The sequence below is a fragment of the Furipterus horrens genome, unplaced genomic scaffold, assembly GCF_987537825.1.
Source record: "Furipterus horrens unplaced genomic scaffold, mFurHor1.1.pri manual_scaffold_10, whole genome shotgun sequence".
NCBI classification, from domain to species: domain Eukaryota; kingdom Metazoa; phylum Chordata; class Mammalia; order Chiroptera; family Furipteridae; genus Furipterus; species Furipterus horrens.
This window is the reverse complement of record NW_028327180.1, coordinates 37588551-37602089: the sequence shown is the minus strand read 5'-3', so window position 1 is coordinate 37602089 and position 13539 is coordinate 37588551. Positions and strand designations below refer to the sequence as shown.

General features: G+C 43.3%; 1 long non-coding RNA gene, 1 other non-coding gene and 1 pseudogene across 3 annotated transcripts; 2 read left to right on the top strand and 1 right to left on the bottom strand.

Annotated features, from left to right (window-relative positions):
* Positions 1 to 198: 198 nt before the first annotated feature.
* On the bottom strand, positions 199 to 13490 carry LOC149999588 (uncharacterized). Of its 2 annotated transcripts, none has more exons than XR_016513487.1 (3): positions 13144 to 13490; positions 12811 to 12906; positions 199 to 433 (listed from the first exon to the last, which is right to left on the bottom strand). It is a non-coding gene; the product is annotated as an uncharacterized LOC149999588 (long non-coding RNA). The 2 variants fall into 2 exon arrangements; XR_016513486.1 differs by having other exon boundaries at positions 13234 to 13490.
* On the top strand, positions 4692 to 5210 carry LOC149999590 (glycine cleavage system H protein, mitochondrial pseudogene; annotated as a pseudogene).
* Positions 8875 to 9006, top strand: LOC149999589 (small nucleolar RNA SNORA8). Its single transcript, XR_016513838.1, has one exon. It is a non-coding gene; the product is annotated as a small nucleolar RNA SNORA8 (small nucleolar RNA).
* Positions 13491 to 13539: the final 49 nt, after the last annotated feature.

Genomic DNA, 13539 nt, shown 5'->3' with positions numbered 1-13539 from the left:
GGAAAATTAGTCTCTGTGTTTTGAAAGGAGGAATATCAGAACTTATAGACACGTTAAACCATCACATGAAGGATACAAAACCAAGCAAGTACATAAGGATATGGCACAGTCTGTTCCCTCCCTGGTGTCCCTGCCCAGTTCTCTTCAACTCTTGCCAAGTTCTTGAAAATTCTAGAAATATTCTATGCAGATATAGCATATTTGTGAAAATAGCTGTTATATTATTCTGCACAGGTTACCATAACAAAACACCACAGACTAGGTGGCTAAACAACAGAATTTAAGTATCTAAGGCAGTTTCAATTTTCTCACAGTTCCAGAGGCTGGAGTTTGTGATCAAGATTCTGGCAGGGTTGGCTTCTGTAAGGACCCAATTCCTGGCTTGCAGACAGTTGCCTTCTCACTGTGTCCTCACACAGCCTTTCCTTGATGCCTTAGCAGAAGGAAGAAAAGAGAGCAGTGGGCTCTTTGGTGTCTCTTAGAACAATATTAATCCCAGGGAACTAGGGCCCCACCCTCCTGATCTCATTTAACCTCATTACATCCTTAGAGCTCCATCTCCAGATACAGACACACTGGAGCTCAGAACTACAACATGAATTTTAGTGGGAGAAACATTCAATCCCTAACAGCCATATAGTTTAAACACAAGTGGTAGCATTTGCTACACATCTTTCTGCATATACTTTGTTCACCTAAGGCTAATTTCCTGGAGTCCAGGCCACGTCAGAAAGCACAGCATCCTCAGTTTTTAACAGCTGCCTGGTACCAACATTTATTAGCTAATCATTTAGACAGGGATGTTTGTTTCTTGTCATTTGCCATTATAATATCTGATTTTTTTCAGACACATATGAACATGTCTGTCATTTAAATACATTGTGAATTGTGAGATAAATGAGTACTCTTATTAAACTTTTGTTAACAATATTTAATGCATGAGGGTAGACAGGACTGTGCTGAACCATACTGCAGCCTGAAACAAAAGGAAATGTGCCCCAATTCCTATGTTTTTATGTATTTTTGTAATGGTTAATGGTTTGTTTGTTTCTTAAGATTTTATTTATTTATTTTTAGAGAGGGGGAAGGAAGAGAGGGAGAGAAGCATCAATGTGTGGTTGCCTCTCACGTGCCCTTAACTGGGGACCTGGCCTGCAACCCAGGTATGTGCCCTGACTGGGAATTGAACCAGTGACCGACCCTTTGGTTCGCAGGCTGGCACTCAACTCACTGAGCCACACCAGCCAGGGCAAGGGGTAATGGTTTTAATAAAAACATCTCAAGAGTGACATCAGCATCATGACAGAGAAGATCCCTTTGTTCCTCTCCTTAAAATCAGACATCTGTAACTCTACAAAAGATCCTGCTTTACACACAGATAAGCCTGAAAATACTGCATGGGGACATCTGAAAGTGGTGCATCAGGATGAGCAGGGGAGGTAAGACAAGGAAGGACAAAAACAGGTCCTCAAGATGCAGGCCAGTGCCCACCACAACCCTGCTGATGAGGTAACGGTGGAGGAGTCAGCCTGCAGCCCTCACATGGCAGCCAGGGGAACAGGAGGGGCAGAAGCCACATTCTGGCCTGAGTAGCCAGTGCCTAGTGCAGCTAAACCCGGTGGCAAGCAGAGATGTGGCAGAGTGGTGTAGCAAGCCATGACTAGCAAGAAGGCAAAGCAGAAGACTGGGGACCCTTCTCCCTTGCCCACCCAAGCAGTGGATCCCAGTAGAGGCAGAACCCCATAGAGGCAGCAGGAATGAGAAAACCAACATGCTACAGCGCCTCATATTGGAAAAGAAAAGACCTCTACTTAGCAACCTGTTGAACAGCTAAGAGCAAAACTATTTAAACAAGCGTTCGCTACCTCAGCCCTGACCAGTGTGGCTCAGTTGGCTGGGTGTCATCCTGCAAAACCAATGGTCACTGGTTCAATTCCTGATCAGGCTACACGTCTGGGTTGTGGGTTTGGTCCCTGGTCAGAGTGTGTGTGAGAGGCAACTGACTGATGTTTCTCTCCCTTTCTCCCTCCCTTCCTCTCTCTCTAAAAATAAATATACAAACTGTAAGCAGGAGTTTACTGCTTCAAATGCACAGAGAAACAATCAGGTAGCACGAATAACCAAGGATATCAATAGTCAAATAGTACAGTATTGGCAGAAAAACAAAAAACACAGACCAATGTTACAGAATTAAGAGCCCAGCCCTGGCTGGTGTGACTCACTGGATTGAATACCTGCCTGCAGACCAAAGGGTCACTGGTTTGATTCCCAGTCAGGGCACATGCCTGGGTTGCAGGCCAGGTCCCTGGCTGAGGGCGCTCAAAAAGCAACCCACACATTGATGTTTCTCTCCCTCTCTCCCTCCCTCCTCCTTCCTCTAAAATTAAATAAATAAAATCTTTTTTAAGAAATTGAGAGTCCAGAAATACACTCAGACAGTGGGCAACTAATTTTTGACAAAAGAGCCAAAAACATACAATGGAGAAAGGAAAGTCTTCAACAAATGGCATTGGGAAAACTGGAAAGCCACACACAAAAGAATGAAACTAGATTGCTGACACCATATACAAAAATTAACTAAAAGTGGATTAAAGTCTTGAATGTAAGACCTGAAACAATAAAATACATATTAGAAAACATAGGCATTAAACTATGGAACTTGGTCTCATACAGGTTTTTGTGAACTTGATGCCAAAAGCAAGAGAAGTAAAAGAAAAAAATAAATGGGACTACAACAAACTAAAAAGCTGCCCAGACAAAGAAACCATCAACAAAACAAAAAGAAAACTAAATGAATGGGAGAAGATATTTGCAAAAGATACCTTCAGTGAGGGGTCAATAACCAAAATACATAGTACTTATATAACTGAACAACAAAACAATCCAATTTAAAAAATGTACAGATGGCCTAAATAAACACTTCTACAAAGAGGACACAGAGATGGCCAATAGACATATGTAAAACATGCTCAGCATCACTAATCATCAAATATGCAAATCAAAACCACAATGAGATATCACCTCACACCTGTCAGAATGGCTATCATTAATAAATCAACAAACAACTAGTGTTGGCAAGGATGTGGAGAAAAGAGAAACTTCGTGCACTGTTGGCAAAACTGCCTCATGACCTAGCAATTCTACATCTGGATATTTGAAGAAACCCAAAACACTAATTTGAAAGAATATATGGACACTTACGTTCATTGAGGTGTCATTTACAATAGCCAGGCTACAAAACAACCCAATTGCCCATCAATAGGGAAATGGATAAAAAAATATTACATGTAATATTACTCAACCATAAAAAAATTTTTTTAAAAATGAAATCTTACTAGTTGTAATAGCATGGATGGACCTAGAAGGTATTATGCTAAGTGAAATACCTAAGTCAAAGAAAGACTAATACCATATGATTTCATTTATAAGTGGAATCCAAAGGACAATATAAACGAACAAACAAAACAAACAGACTCATAGATAGAGAACAGATTGATGATGGCCAGCGGGGAGGGGGACTGGGTGAAAAAGGTGAAGGGATTGAGAAGTACAGATTGGTAGTTACGAAACAGTCATGGGGATATAAAGTATAGCGTAAGTAATATGAAAAATATCCAGCCATGTAATATGAAAAATAAGAGACATTTATTGAAGAAAAGATACAAGAAACATTGTGCATAGGACAATGATGCCTCAGTCCCCTTCAAAGTAGGTACCTGGGGACCTCACACAGTTTCCCCAATTGCCATCAATTGCCCCAACATATTTTTCTCAATCTCATAGACAGTCTGAAATCTCTTCCCTTTCAAAGGTCATTTTAGTTTTGGGAAAAGCCAGAAGTTGCAGAACGCCAAATCTGGGCTGTAGTGGGGCTGAGTCACCTGAGTGATGTGATGTTTCACCAAAAACTGCACAAGACGTGATGTATGAGCGGGTGCATTGTTGTGATAAAGCTGCCAATCACCAGTTGCCCATAGCTGTGGCCTTCTGAATCATCCAAAGTTTCCACGGAGGAATGTTCAAGCTTAACGCAAAATCTGATGTAGGTTCATTGCTCTACTCACTCATTTTGAGTGTGACAGCCACACGGTACACATGTTCATTCAATGATGTCTACCACCCCCACAGTGAAGTCACACTGTTCACGCATGCACTTCCAGTCCACTGTCCTTTGCTTTCAGGTTACATCAATGTCATGCAAACTGTTCTCGTTATATTAACAGTGGTTGGACTTTTTCCAGAGAGACCTCGTATAGTCAATAATATTGTAATTACTATGTAGGGTGCCAGGTGGGCACAGGAAATATCAGGGGGAACACTTTGTAAAGTATCTGATTGCTTGACCATATGCAGTACACCAGAAACTAATACAAAATAAAATTGAATGTAAAAGTAATTGGGAAAAAAATGAGCAGAGGGCCCAAACAGAATTTTCCAAGGAAGACATACAGATAACCAACAGATATATGAAAAGATGCTCAACTTCACTAGCTGTTAGGGAAATGCAAATCAAAACCACAATGGGATACCACCTCACACCTGTTAGAATGTCTAATATCAATGAGACAAGAAATAACAAGTGTTAGAAAGGATGGGGAACCCTTGGCTCACTTTTGGTGGGGATGCAAACTGGTGCAGCCACTATGGAAAACGGCATGCAGGTCCCTCAAAAAATTAAGAATGGGCACTCCTGGGAACATGGTGCTCCAAGAGGTGCAGAGCATGTGGGCCGCAGCATGCAGCCTGTGTGCTGCCTTGGTGCCGCTGCGCCCTGCCTGCTACAGCCCTGGGGTTTGAGGATGGACATATCCAGACACTCCACTCTGGCCCCAATCTGCTCTTGATGCATCAATTCACAGAGAAACATGAATGGGTAACAACAGAAAATGGTATCGAAACAGTGGGAACCAGCAATTCTGCACAGGAGGCTTTGGGAGATGTTTACTGTAGTCTGCCTGAAATCGGAACAAAATTGAACAAACAAGATGAGTTTGGTGCTTTGCAAAGTGTGAAAGCTGTTAGTGAACTCTATTCTCCTCTATCAAATGTAACTGAAATTAATGAAGCTCTTGAAGAAAATCCAGGACCATAACAAATCGTGTTACGAAGACGGTTGGCTAATGAACATGACACTGAGTAACCCTTCAGAACGAGATGAACCAATGAGTGAAGAAGCATATGAGAAATGTATAAAATCCATTAAGCAGTGAAAATGGAACCAAACAACTTAATCTAGCATAGCTGTCTTAAATTAGTGGTGGGTGGATTTAAAATAGCAACTTTTGAGACTTCTGGCCAAGATGGAGGCGTAGAAAGACATGCTGCGCCTCCCTCCACAACTAAGAAGGAATACAACTACCTCAAAACTAGAAACAACCAGAAGTTCCAGAAAGTCAAACTGCATGGAAGTCCAGCAAACAAAGATATAAAGAAGAAAGGTAGGAGGGGCAGAGCCAGGGCAGAAAGGACGTGGTGTGGTGTCAGCAGCAGCAGGCCAGCAGAAAGCGCAGTCATATGTTTTAAAGTCAGAAGGGACACCTGGGGAGTGTTCCCAGATCCTCACCGCACCTCGCAGCCCATGGTCCCATCACCAGGGTAAATCAAGTCTCATTGCCTCTGACAGTGCAGACCAGTGGGGGTTGGGGTAGAGGCAGAAACTGCCAGTCTCAGCAGAGTCTGCTTGTTTAAGGGGCCCCCAAAGTCCTAGAACATCCGCAGACCCACCCATTCTGGGAACGACAGCCAGAGCAGCAGCTAGAGGGGCGCCAGTCCGGTACGGAAGTGGGAGAGGTGCCTGGAAAAGGGGCGAGTGCTGGGCAGGCGGCATTGTTCCCTCTCAGACCCCTCCCCCACATACAGCGCCACAACGTGATGAAACAGATCGCCCTGTACTAATGAATCCCTAAGGCTCCGCCCCTTACAACATAACAGGAGCAACAGTTTTACCTGGAACATGGAGGCAAACAAACACAGGAGCCTGTCAGAATGAGGAGACAGAGAAATATGGCCCAAAAGGGGAAACGGATCAAGGTTCCAGTGGGAGAACTAAGCGATGAGGAGATAGCCAACCTAACAGATGAGATAGACAACCTAACAGATGCAGAATTCAAAACACCGGTGATAAAGGTGCTCACAGGCTTGACAGATATGCTTGAGTATGGCAAATGCATTAAGAGAAGAAGTGAAGGCTATGCTAAATGAAATGAAGGAAAACATACACAAAACCAATGGTGAAGGGAAAGAAACCAGGGTTCAAATCAATGATTTGGAACATAAGGAAGAAAAAAAACAGTCAACCAGTGCAGAATGAGGAAGCAAGAATTGAAAAAAATGAGGAAAACTTCCCAAATTTTGCAAAGGAGATGGACATACAGGTCCGGGAAGCACGGAGGGTCCCGGATGAGCTGGACCCAGAGGAGACCACACCAGGACACATCATGACTGACATGCCAAAGGTGAAAGATAAAGACAGAGTCCAGGGGGCAGCAAGAGAGAGGCAGAGAGTTGCCTACAGGGGGGAGCCTATAGGACTATCAGCTGATTTCTCAGAGGACACTTTGCAGGCAGGAAGGGGCTGACAAGCAGTATTCAATGTGGTGAAAGGCAACCTACAACCAAGATTACTCTATCCACCAAAGCTATTATTTGGAATAGAAGGGCAGATGAAGTGCTTCCCAGACAAGGTGAAGCTAAAGGTGTTCATTATCACTAAACCATTATTATATGAAATATCAAAGGGACTTACTTAAGAAAAAGAAGACCAAAACTATGAACACTAAAATGACAACAAACTCACAACTATCAACAACTGAATCTAAAAAATAAAAACAAAATTCAAATAAGCAAACCAGAATAGGAACAGAATCATAGATATGGGGATCATTTGGAGGGTTATCAGCTGGGAGTAGGGAGGGGAAGAAATGGGGAAATGGTGCAGGGACTAAGAAGCATAATTGGTTGGTACAAAATAGGGGGATATTAAGAATAGTATAGGAAAGGGTGAAGCCAAAGAACTTATATGCACGATCCATGGACATGAACTAAGGGGGGTGGGATTGCTGGAGGGAAGGGGGGTACTGGGCAGAGGGGAGCAAAGGGAAAAAAAATTGGAAATACTGTAACAACATAATCAATAAAATATACTTTAAAAAAATAAAAATAAAATGCAACTTTTAGTAATACCAATGGAAAAAGAAACTACAACGATGCTATTGGGAGAAAATACCACTTAACTTTCTAATGATTGCAGATAAATACAATTTGCACATTTTTCACAACACCCTATAATTTTTAGACCAGCCTACAGTTATAATATTCAGAATTCATTAAATTATCTGTGATAAAATCTAGTTATAAAAATTATGTAATTCAAGGATAACATTGTTATCTTAAGCCTTATATAATTTGTAATTTACACCTGCCTCTGGATTTGAGTCAAAATACTTAATGATGTTTCCATTGGGATAACTGGCAGTAGAGAAAAGGTTTTGTTGTTAAAATGACAGATAAGTGTCGCTGGTTCAATTCCCAGTCAGGACACATGACTAGGTTGCACGTCAGGTCCCCAGTTGGGGGCTCAAGTGAGAGGCAACCACACAGTGATGTTTCTCTCCCTCTCTTTCTCCTTTCCCCTCTCTCTAAAAATAAATAAACAAATTAATTAATTAATTTAAAAAATAATGACAGATAACAAACAATACTACCTTTTTAAAAATTTGTATTTATTTTTAGAAAGAGGGGATAGTAGGGAGAGAGGGAGAAACATCAACACGCCCCTGACTGGAGATCATCGCCTGCAACCCAGGCATGTGCCCTGACTGGGAATCTAACCAACAGCCAGTTGGTTGGCAGAATGGTGCCCCATCCACTGAGCCACACCAGCTAGGGCAAATGATACTATCTTAATTTTACAATATACTCAGTTTTTTGGCACTGTTTTTTCAGTGAACCAGTAACCTTGCAGGAAAACAAGAAAGTTTAATAGAACATTCAACTTCTCCATTAAAAAGCATATGATCCAGCAATTCCTCTTTTGGGTATCCCCCAAAATTTGAAAATTTATTCATAAAGATATACATATGTACCCTATATTCATTGCAGCATTATTCACGGTGGCCAAGACATAGAAACAACCTAAGTGTCCCTTGATGGATGACTGGATTAAGAAGATGTGGTTCATGTATACAATGGAATATTACTACTCAGCCATGAAAAAGATGAAATATTGCCATTTGCAACGATTTGGTTGGATCTTGATAGTGTCATGCTAAGTGAAATAAGTGAAATAAGTCAGATGGAAACGGACAAGAACCATATGATTTCACTCATATGTAGACTACAGACACAAACAACAGTTTGGTGGTTACCAGAGGGGAACAGGATCAGGGGAGGTCAAAGACGTAAAGGAGGTAAAAAGGTGGTGGAGACTAGAGTTTGGGTGCTGAGTACACAACAGAGTACAAAGATGCTATATTATAACATTGTATACCTGAAATTCATATGCTGTTAACCAATATTACCCCAAGAAATTTAATTTTTAAAAGATCTAGAGGTGGAGACATTTTTTAAAAAAACACAAAAATATATCTGAGTTTGCCTCTGTGAAAGCCATAAAAGTGGAATTTAATAAATTCAGGTTTGGGTAAAAATGGAGTATTTAATTTCAAACTACCACGAGTTTTAATACAATCCATTTTCAATATCTCAATATTTTTTCAAGCACTTTAATGTTCCAGGGAAAAAGATAACCAATAAAAATTTTTTAAAAAAGCATAAAAAGACATATAAATGCAGCCTGTGTCAGTTTGTCTTGGCTTCCAAAATAGCTTGACATGTTCGTTCAACCTTGTATTTAAATAAAATTTGGCATTTTGTTGCACTGCATGGTACCTTCATTCTGCAGTTTATTCCTACTGGGTGTTCAAAGGATGGTGTGATAAATTCAGTATCTGGCATCGTTTTCTTGGCTTTGTGCATGTCAAATTTCATAAAAATTTTGACATTTTGTTCACAATGAACCTTTTGCATTAAAATACTTTAAAACTTAAAATGCTTTACTACTATTCACTTTGATGACCAAGGTATATGGTGCCCCACTAAATCTGGACCCCAGGAAAGTGCCTCCCTAGCTTCGTATTAGCTTATAAGGATTTTGGCAGTGTCTGGGGACATCTGTGGTTGTCACAACTAGGGGACACTCCTGGCATGGAGTAGGTGGGGTAAGGGATACTGCTCAATAATACCCCATGGTGCCCAAGACACCCCGGCCCCCACAGAGAAAGACTGGACCCCAAAGTAAGCAGTGCTGAGGGGAGACCCTGCCATATAAAGTCTTTTTAAGGTTCCTCATATGGCACCTTCCAGTTTAATTTCTATTTTTTTCCCTTTCGGAGATGGGCAGGAAAGGGTATCTAATTGGGGACTAAGCCAGCCAGTCTGGGAAAGGGGGTTTATTTTAAAGGAGCAAAGGAAGACCCAGCAAAGGGGAGAGAAATGGGCTGCCCCATCCCTTCTTCTTGGGGTCATGTCCACCCTCTTAGGCCACTGTGGCAGCACATGGACTCTGGACCAGCTGCTAGGAGTACAATCCCAGGAGCCCGGCTTGGGCCAGATTCCCTGAGAAGCAAGTGAGGAGAAAGTGGGGACACATATGGTGCATATTTGACAGTGGTTCTTGAGGTCAAAAATGCTGTGACCCAACAGCACATACACCCATCAGGATAGTTACTATGAAAAATAAAACAAAACCCAAAAAACAAGTGCTGGTAAGGATGTGGAGAAATCGGAACCCTCATGCACTGGTGCACTGGTGGTGGGAAGGTGAAATAGGGCAGCTGCTGTGGAAAACAGGATGGCGGTTTCTCAAAGAATTAAACACAGAATTATCGTCTGACTCAGCAATTTTTTTTCTGGAATTCCACTTCTGTATATAAAAAACTGAAAGTAGGATGGTGGGGGAGGTAGTCCTGGGGACCCCTGACACAAGGTATGGGTGGTTAATAGTTTTTCCTTTAAACATGTTCACATGATCTCACTGATTGCAATCAATGTGTTTGTCTCTGTAATTACATTTCTTCAATTAAGAAATGAAGTCATTTCTGGCCAAGATGGAGGCATATGTAGACACGCTGTATCTCCCTCCACAACTAAGAAGGAATACAACTACCTTAAAACTAGAGACAATCAGAAGTTCCAGAAAACTGAGGTGCAGTGAAGTTCAACAGACAAAGATATAAAGAAGCAATACTCATCTGGACAGGTAGAAGGGGCGGAGAGGACATGGTGTGGCAGTGGCAGTGGTGGTGACAGCGGCTGTGGCCGGCCTGCAGATAACACAGTCACACATTAAAAGAAGTAGGGAGGGACACCTGGCGAGCGCTTCCAGCACCAGATCAGATTGCATAGCTCACGGTTCCAGCGCCGGAGAAAATAAAGGCTCATTGCTTTTCACTTGTGAAGACCAGTGGGGGTTGGAGCAGAGGAAGAAACTGTTGGTCTCTCAGCAGAGGCCATTTGTTTAGAGGCCACCCCCAGTCCTAGAACGTCCGCAGACCCACCCACTGTGGGAGTCACAACCAGGACAACAGCTAGAGGGGTGCCAGTTCCATACAGGAAGAGCGAGAAGTACCCGGAAAAGAGGCGAGTGCTGAGCAAGTGGCACTGTTCCCTCTCAGACCCCTCCTCCCCCACACAGTGCCACAACGTGGTGAAACGGGTTCCCTGTACTGACAAATACCTAAGGCTCTGCCCCTTACAATGTAACAGGTGTGACAGCTCTACTTAAGACACAGAGGCAAACACAGGAGACTGTCAAGTTGAGGAGACAGAGAAGTATGGCCCAAAAGAGGGAACATATCAAAGTTCCAGTGGGGGAATTAAGCAATGAGGAGACAGTCAACCTAACAGATGAAGAGTTCAAAACACTGGTGATAAAGATGCTCACAGGCTTGACAGATATGCTTGAGTACGGCAAATGCATAAGAGAAAAAGTGAAGGCTATGCTAAGTGAAGCGAAGGAAAATCCACACAAAACCAATGGTGAAGGGAAGGAAACCGGGGTTCAAATCAATGATTTGGAACATAAAGAAGAAATAAACAGCCAACCAATACAAAATGAAGAAACAAGAATTGAAAAAAAAACAAGGAGAGGCTTCGGAATGTCTGGGACAACTTTAAACATGCCAACATCCAAATCATAGGGGTGCCAGAAGAAGAGGGTGAGCAAGAAATCGAAAATTTATGTGAAAAAATAATGAAAGAAAACTTCCCTAATTTGGCAAAGGAAATAGACATACAAGTCCAGGAAGCACAGAGTCCCAAACAAGCTAGACCTTTGGGTCCACACCAAGACACATCATAATTAAAATGCCAAAGGTTAAACAAAGATAAAGAGAGAATCTTAAAAGCAGCAAGAGAAAAAAAGAGAGTTACCTACAAAAGAGTTCCCATAAATCTATCAGCTGACTTCTCAAAAGAAACTTTGCAGGCAAGAAGGGACTGACAAGAAGTATTCCAAGTGATGTAAAGCAAGGACCTACAACCTAGATTACTCTAGCCAGCAAAGCTATCATTTAGAATGGAAAGGCAGAGAAAGTGCTTCCCAGGCAAGGTAAAGCTAAAGGAGTTCATCATCACCACACCATTATTATATGAATTGTTAAAGGGAGTTTTTTAAGAAAAAGAGGATCAAAACTATGAACATTAAAATGACAACAAACTCACAACTATCAACAACAGAACCTAAAAAAAAAATTAAAAACAAACTAAGCAAACTATGGTTATAATAGGAACAGAATCAGGTATGGGGATCATTTGGAGGGTTATCACCTTGGAGGGGGAAGGGAGAAAAATGGGGAAATGGTGCAGGAATTAAGCAGCATAATTGGTTGGTACAAAATAGACAGGGGGAAGTTAATAATAATATAGGAAAGGGTTAAGCCAAAGAACTTATATGTGTGACCCATGGCTATGAATTAATTGGGTGGGATTGCTGGAGGGAAGGGGGATACTGGGCAGAAGGGAGCAAAGGGAAAAGAAATTAGGACAACTGTAACAGCATAATCAATAAAATATACTTTAAAAATTAAAAAAAAAAAAGAGAGAAATGAAGTCATGCCCTGGCCAATGTAGATCAAGTGGTTGGAGAGTCATCCCATAACCAAAAGGTCATCAGTTCAATTCCTGGTCAGTGCACATGCCTAGATTGTGGGGGTTCAATCCTCAGGTGGAGTGTGTGCGAGAGGCAACCAATCAATGTTTCTGTCTCTCTCCATTTCCCTCTTTTTAAAAATAAATAAATAAATAATTTTTAAAGAATACAAACTGGAGCCAGATAAACCTGGGTTCAAACAACAAAGAAAGTCATACCTGCTGGAAAACACACCTAGCAGTTAAGACCCAGTTAGGGCCAGGATCATGGAGTCCTGGTTTAGGTCTGAACTCTGCAGATAAGAACCAAAGGCTTCGAACCAATTCTGTAATCTGGTGACCGCCCATTCAGGGTGCCTGCTTGGCCACTCTGCCCTGCTCACCTGAGGCTGCTTCTGTCTCTGCAGAAGCCCCTTGGGGAACCCAGGAGGGGAACGGGCATAAGAACTCTTGAAAAATTGCACACACCTGAAGACGTAAATAAATGACATTTGCCTGCTGTGGGCTTGGGTTTTCTTGCCCAGGACCTGTTTTCAACCAGAGCATGAATCACGGGGTCCAGGGCTGAAATGACACCTGCAGGGGAGAACCAGGTGTGCGGACCACATCTTTGCCTCCCAGTGTGGGGCCTGGGTCCTTACCACGGGCATTCTCCCCACTCACCCCGAGGAAGGTCGTTAGGACAGGCAGACAGGGGGTCCAGCCTGCTCACGGTACCGGATACAGCTGTCCACTCATGCAGTAGTATTAAGTACCTGCCTGGGGGGGAGCAATGCAGTCAGGGGACAGAGCCACCTGGAACCTCTGGCTGGGGAGAAGAGGAGATTATAGGGGGAGCAAGAAAAGGAGGGCGAGAGGTTCCTTAGGTAGATCCTGTACTCCTAGGCAAAAGATGGTGATTAGACTAAGGTGGAGACGGGGACGAAGCGTATTCCCGGATTCTGAGGCGTTAGAAAAGCGTCGGATGAAATCTGGGGTATGTAGGGGGATGGTCACCAGCAATGGCCTGAAATGTGGACGCCGGTTTAGCATCTGGACGCTGTGAGACCGGGGATAGGGAACACAGGTCCAGCACTGGTCGGGCACCTTGGAATCCAAGCGCGGACGTGATGACAGGATCGAGTCAGAACCCCGCGAGACAGGCAGCAACACTGCCAAAGGACGCAGGCGCGGAGCGCGGGAGCCTCGTGCCGGGGCAGGCTCGGCTCCCTGTCCGCGTGCTGATTGGCGCTGTCGTCGCGGGGCGGGACCTGCGTAGCGCCTGCGCAGCACGCGGCCCCGCGCGCGGGCGGGTGGGCGGAGCGGGCCCCCCGAGCGGGGGCTGGCGAGTGCGGGGAGGGGGCTGAGAGGGCTGCAAAGTCGGCGCGCGCCCGGCTTGGGGTGGAGGGTGGG